This window comes from Populus trichocarpa, chromosome 19 (assembly GCF_000002775.5).
Source record: "Populus trichocarpa isolate Nisqually-1 chromosome 19, P.trichocarpa_v4.1, whole genome shotgun sequence".
In the NCBI taxonomy this organism is placed as follows: domain Eukaryota; kingdom Viridiplantae; phylum Streptophyta; class Magnoliopsida; order Malpighiales; family Salicaceae; genus Populus; species Populus trichocarpa.
Genome location: NC_037303.2, coordinates 10,082,703 through 10,089,267, shown reverse-complemented (window position 1 = coordinate 10,089,267; position 6,565 = coordinate 10,082,703).

Below are 6,565 nucleotides of genomic sequence, written 5' to 3'. Positions count from 1 at the left end.
AGTAACCTGGGATTAACTCGGTTAAGGAGCCGGATTCCAGGTTATACACGGTGACTCGGGTTAACCTGAATTTTTTTTTTTAAATATATACATGTCATAGCCCGCATGAAAGGGTGTTGGGTATATCAGCTTAGAGTATAGACAAAAACCTACTCTTAATAACTTGCATCAGATCAGCTAATACACACACTATATATAGTTGAAAAGATTGAAATGATAAAGTGATGAGTTTTTCACAGCTCAATGAATTAATAAATAGAACCAAACATACAATGAGAGACTACGTTATAATGTGATTAATTTATTAAGTCCATACATGATAATAATATAACTAAGCAAACCAAAAATTAGAAAATCAGATATAAAAATGAAAAGGGGAAGAAAATGAGTTCACAAATATATATGATAAAAAATTAATTAGCATTTTTGTTTAGAATACATGGAGAATAATTTAATTTTTACCATTGCAGTAGATAAGATATTCACATCAACTCCAGCTTTCCCTCTTCGAACTACTTTTAACAACAATCTAAGTCTGTACAAGATCCAACAGAACTTCAGAAAAATGGATTCATAAGAACTTAACCAACCTCTTTGAAGGATAATATTTTTTTTTTAATTATTAATGTGGGTGTCCGAACTAGTTTATACACACCTCAACTAATCTCACGGGCTCTAAAATTAACGATTATATAAGTTTTCAGTGATTCTAAAATTTATAAAACTCAAACTAATAATCTCTAAAAAAACAAATTTAAAATCTAACCAACTAAAACTACACACCACACTTGTTTGACTTGTTCCGTGGTTGTTACGGGTACTGATCCATAGTCTTCTCAGTCTCTTCGTCAAAGTTGGCCCTCCGTTACGGAAATTTGGTGAGTCTCTCACAGACACTTTTCCGTTGTCTTTTCAGTGGAAAATATGGAAAGGGGGGAGAAATTATTGATGAACTGGAAATTACAAAGCGATACACCCACAATTGTCTGACGTCAATTACAATATCTTCCGTTGAATATATTGAATTAGTGATCAAATTGCTAGAAAAAACTTTCGAGATTAAAGTTTCTTTCATAGAATTCTTTGCTTTTTATCACCCTTTATTCACTTTTCTGCCTGCTCGTCACCATTGACATTGCAGAGACTTTTATCCATTCATAGTATACACGAGGCAGTGTGCATGTGAACGTAGGACTTTCCAGTTAATGTTGCAAACTATGATATGGAAAGGGGAAAGAAAGTTCAAATCAGAATTTGATGCTATTGGAAATAGCTTTGAAAATAAATAATTAATCCCTACGATTTTAAATCTATTTGTAATTTGATCTTTTTCTCCATTTCATGGTCTTTTTCAATTTATTTTATTTCTTTCACTACAAGATTTCACAGTTTTACCGACGGAAATATTCCGTCGGTATGTGATTAAGAGTTTTTGGTAATTTATTTTTACCGACGTCCTTACCGACAGAATACGTCCGTCTGTAATACCACCATCCATCGCTATATCGGCCGGCAACATAAAAAAAACATTTGCCGATGGTTTTACAGACAAAAATTGCGCGCAAAAAAAAATTTTCCCGCTTGAAATATACCGACGGATTTATCCCGTCGGTGATAGTGTGATATACCGACGGATACATATCGTCGGTAAAGTTGTCGGTGAGTGTTTGAAATATCGACAGAAGATATCCGTCTGTACATTCGTCAATCATTGTGGCAGGTACTGTCAAATACCGACGGATTAAGTGCGTCGGTAAAGTTGTCGGTGAGTGTGAAATACCAACCAAATATATCTGTTTGTAAAGTTGTTGATGACTATGGAAGCTACTGTCAAATGCCGACGAATATATTCCATTGGTAAAACCCTCTGTGATTATTTTTAAATATGTTTTTAAAAAATTATTTAGAATACATAACATAAAATTATATAAATTAATGGTAATAAAAATCAATTATGCAAATAAAATTTTTATTAAACATCAAAAGCAAAAAAAAATAAAGTTAAATAATATTCATTACAAACTGAAATGTGTTTTAAAAAAACTATTAAATGAACTATTAAAGGTAAATAATATTTATTACAAATTAATATAAAGGTGGAGCTGGAGGAGGAGGAGGAGAATGAGGAGGCTGGTGGTTATACAGCCAAAAAGGATGAGGCGAACATGTATCACCACTCTGTGATGCCATGCTCATGACCATTTCGCGAAGCTGTTCATGATCCGCCTTTTGTTGTGCATACTCCGTTTTTTGTTGTGCATGTTCCGCTTTGAGTTGTGCATACTCCGTTGATAGGTGGTTGTATTTTTCAGTGAGCTGAGCCATGTGTTGCTGCAAGGCCACGAACTCTTTAGTTGGGTGCTCGATACTGATTGCGAGCTCCCAACGGTTGAAACACTATGGGCCGCCCGCAAGTTCTCGGTCGTATTGTTAGAGAGCCTGTAAACCTGATTTTTATCAGATCCACCAGACGATCCAACCTCCATCCATAAATCCGAATCGAATTTCGGATGGGTCAAAGGATCGTCCCCATATCTCTCCCTCAACCGGCTATTATAGGTCTCCTGAAAATAAAAAAAAAGTAATCATCATATTCAATTCAATAAAAATAATAACTTACAAAATAAAATAGTTGAACAAACATACCACGAAGTGTTAAGAATGGTTGTCAACGAACTGTTGTGCCCCCTTTTGGCGGTCTTGACTCCGCACGTGCGTCTCCACGAATAGCTCCATCAGGCTCGGCTCACGTCCAAGAGACATAACCTATAATGAAAAAAGATTAATTAACAACAAATTAATTTAATGATATATTTTATTTAAATTAATCTTACCACCCATTTTGCATGTGCAGCAAACAGAACGGAGCTGCCAGTGTGCGTTGTCACCGAGCCATGAATTGGCCAATTTTGGTTGCTAGCACCGGACTATGAGCGTTGTGTGAATCGCTCAGATATCACGTGCTCAAGATAGTGTGGCCATATATCTTTCGGGATGTATATCGGTTCGAAATCTCTCCAAACTGCCACGTCGTTCCAGCCTCGAAATCCCTTCAAACAAATCTTGTATTGTTTTCGATGTTACCTATTTGCCGCGTGATTTTCCCACACCCTACTCACAACTTTGTCATGCGCCCTGTCCCAGGTGAATTTGTGCTGTATATAAATAATTAGATAAATAAAAATAATAATTTATTTACAATTATATTAATAAATTATTAGAAATAAGTTGGAAATTAGAAATTAACACCAACCTCAAATATGTTAAACCATGCATCGATTTTCTGGTATCCATTCAGGATGTCTGGACACCTGACTCCATTGAAATAATGGAATCTCTATCAACAATTTAAACGCCGATGATATTACTCGGGTAGCCTCAATGTTTGTGAACCTAAAAATAAAATAAATTAATGAATTATTTATTAGTTGTTCATAAATTATGTTATAATTTAAAAGAAAAAACTAAAACCTTAACAAACTTACATTGAAAGGTCGTCCTTCCACTGTGCCTCGTACTTGCGGGTGAATTGATTCTGCTGCGAAGGCACGCCACCTCTGCGCTGTGAACTCGCGCTGGAAGAGGCCATCGGTTGACGGCGTAGGTGGCATAGGTGCTTCTTCTTGAGAGGCACCTAAGGATACGTCATCCTCGCTGCTAAAAGAACTAACTGTGACCATACATGAGCGACTAGCTGTGGTTTTCGTTCTACGCATCTACATAATTGTATATGAATAATTATATAATTAAATTCGAATGTTAAAAAAAATTCGACAGCACCTCCCCTATACTGGATACTACCTAAATCCACAAACCTGCAAATATTGACAAAAGCCACAACCAATTGACTCCATCTATACTAATATTGTATATAACATAACATCTATAGATATAACATTCATACTAATTACAAGGTAAATTCAACATTAACAACATATTCAATCATTATATAAATACAAACAATAAAAAATATTTAATAAATTAAAAAAAAACTCTAGACTAACAATTAAAATTAATGCAAATAATTAAACACAAATCATGCAATAATGTAGTAAAATTACTAATTATTCCAACATATTCAATTACTTATTCTAAGGTAAATTCAACATTAACAATTACAATTCAACAAATTATTCAATCGTTATATAAATACAAACAATAAAAAATATTCAATAAATTCAAAACAAAACTCTAGACTAACAATTAAAATTAATGCAAATAATTAAACACAAATCGTGCAATAATATAGTAAAATTACTAATTATTCCAACATATTCAATTACTTATTCTAAGGTAAATTCAACATTAACAATTATAATTCAACAAATTATTCAATTATTATGCCAATACAACAATAAAATATATTGAATAATTTAAAAAAAAAAAACTATAGACTTTAGGAATGAAATATGCTTACCTTAATAATGTGTTTATTTCAAGACTTCATCTACATTATAAAAATACACCAAAATGAAAAACATAACAAAAAAAAACTTTAACGTAAAATGAAATAGAGGAAACACATACCTTTTAATTTGATGAAGATTAAGAAGAAAACTAGTTAGAGATTGCAGGTAAAAGTCTTGAAGAAATGAGAGGAAAAAAATTGAAACTAAAAGGTGAAGAATGGAGAAGATGAAAAAATGAACTAAAGGGGCGGTCGCAAGGATTTATAGCGCATTTTTACCGACGGAAATTAAAAATAATATTATTTTAATTTTTTCCGTCGGTGAAGTTTTGAAAATCCATCGGTAATTTTTGAATTTCACACCAATGTTTTGTATTACCCTCCATATTTTTTATGGTGTGTCGGTAATTCTATCGGCAAAATGACACGATCAGAGATGCATTTAATGCACCGCTCTTTGGAATTCGCACAGTCCGTCGATGATGTTGTCGGTAATAGTGACTCGTCGACAACATACCGACAGATTGGAATTTGTCGGCATGGACATCGGTGATAATGACATTTCAAGTAATTATTTTTCAACTCTCTGTGAAATGCCGACGTACGTTTGTCCGTTGGTATGGATGTCGATGATAGTGGCATTTCAAGTAATTATTTTGATTGCTAAACTGTCCATCGCACAAAACAATAACAACAATGCTTAAACAACACATATTTCATGTTTTACACAGGGCTTCATTCTGATAGTTAGTCTGAATTTTCTTCTTCTTCGTCGTTAATTGAATAGTCATCACCTTCATCACAATCTTCAAGATGGATATCATCATCTTCATCGACATTTGCTTGTCCGCTAGAGCTCAAAACAACATTCAACTCCTCTGCGTCAACATCAATAAGACTATCATCGAAAATGCAAAAAATTGAATTTTCTTCCAAGTCAATCGAAGGAGAAACTCGATATGGTTCAACCAACTCACTAACTTAAAAGACTTCATCTCGCACACTTGTGTCTTCGTTCTCATCCTGAACAAGCTCGACACGACCCCTGAGTTTTGTTTTTAAAACGGACAACCAATTCACTCTTGATCGATCCTTTAAAAAAGAAGGGGTGTATGTGTAATAAACTTGTTGACTCATTGCTTTGCGAAAACAAAGACATCGTTTATGTTGCGGAGTCTAGCTTTTGAGTTGATTTCGACCAGACCATAGTGTGGATCAACTCTGATTTCTCTATCAGTCGTGTCATACCAATAGCATTTGAATAAAAACACTCTATTCTGCCCGCTATGATATTGCAGTTCGACGACCTCTTCTACTCTACCGTAGGAGTCAACTTCTAACTCACTACTAGTCGATCCCTTAACATAAACACCGTTGTTATATGTCTTTCTTCCATGCCCATATTCTTCAGTATGAAAAACATATCCATTGACAAAATACCCGTTGTAGCACTTAACTTTTCTTTCAGGGCCCAGGCTTAGTGAAGATGATGACTTAGCAACACTTTTTCTCATTTGATAAACCTTGTATATAATGTACATCAATGAACAGTAAACGAGAATCACGTAATGACATGCATACAATAATTTTTCATGTGAGAATGAGTTTGTGATAGTGCTTACATGTGTTCTGAACCATGTGGCAAATTGTTCATCTTGTAATTGAAAGATTTGGGATTCAGTCAGCTGTGAGTTATTAGACAACATATATTGTCGATATTCCCTGTAAGTGGTAATGAGTGTATTATATAACAATATATAATTAGCAGTATATTATTGACAAAGTTTAATTAGTATTACACATATATACACTTATTGAATAAAAGGTCTTAGCTCATCACAGTTAAATAGAACATAATTATGTGCTTGTTTGAACTCTATTTCTGACAAATATGTTCCTCTTACAACATTTTTAGGTGTGGGTCATCCAGGATTGGAGAGTATTGACAAGTTCCCACTGGAAGACACTTCACCGCCATCATCTTGTCGTGGAACGCGATTGATTCTCGTTCTCAAATGAGGTTTGAAATAGTACGAGAGAAATGTTGAGATCTCCTCAACAATATAGCCCTCACATATCGAAGCCTCAACATGCACCTTGTTCTTAACCTTTTTCTTGAGATTGAACAAGTACCTTCATTGAATTAATCAAATATTT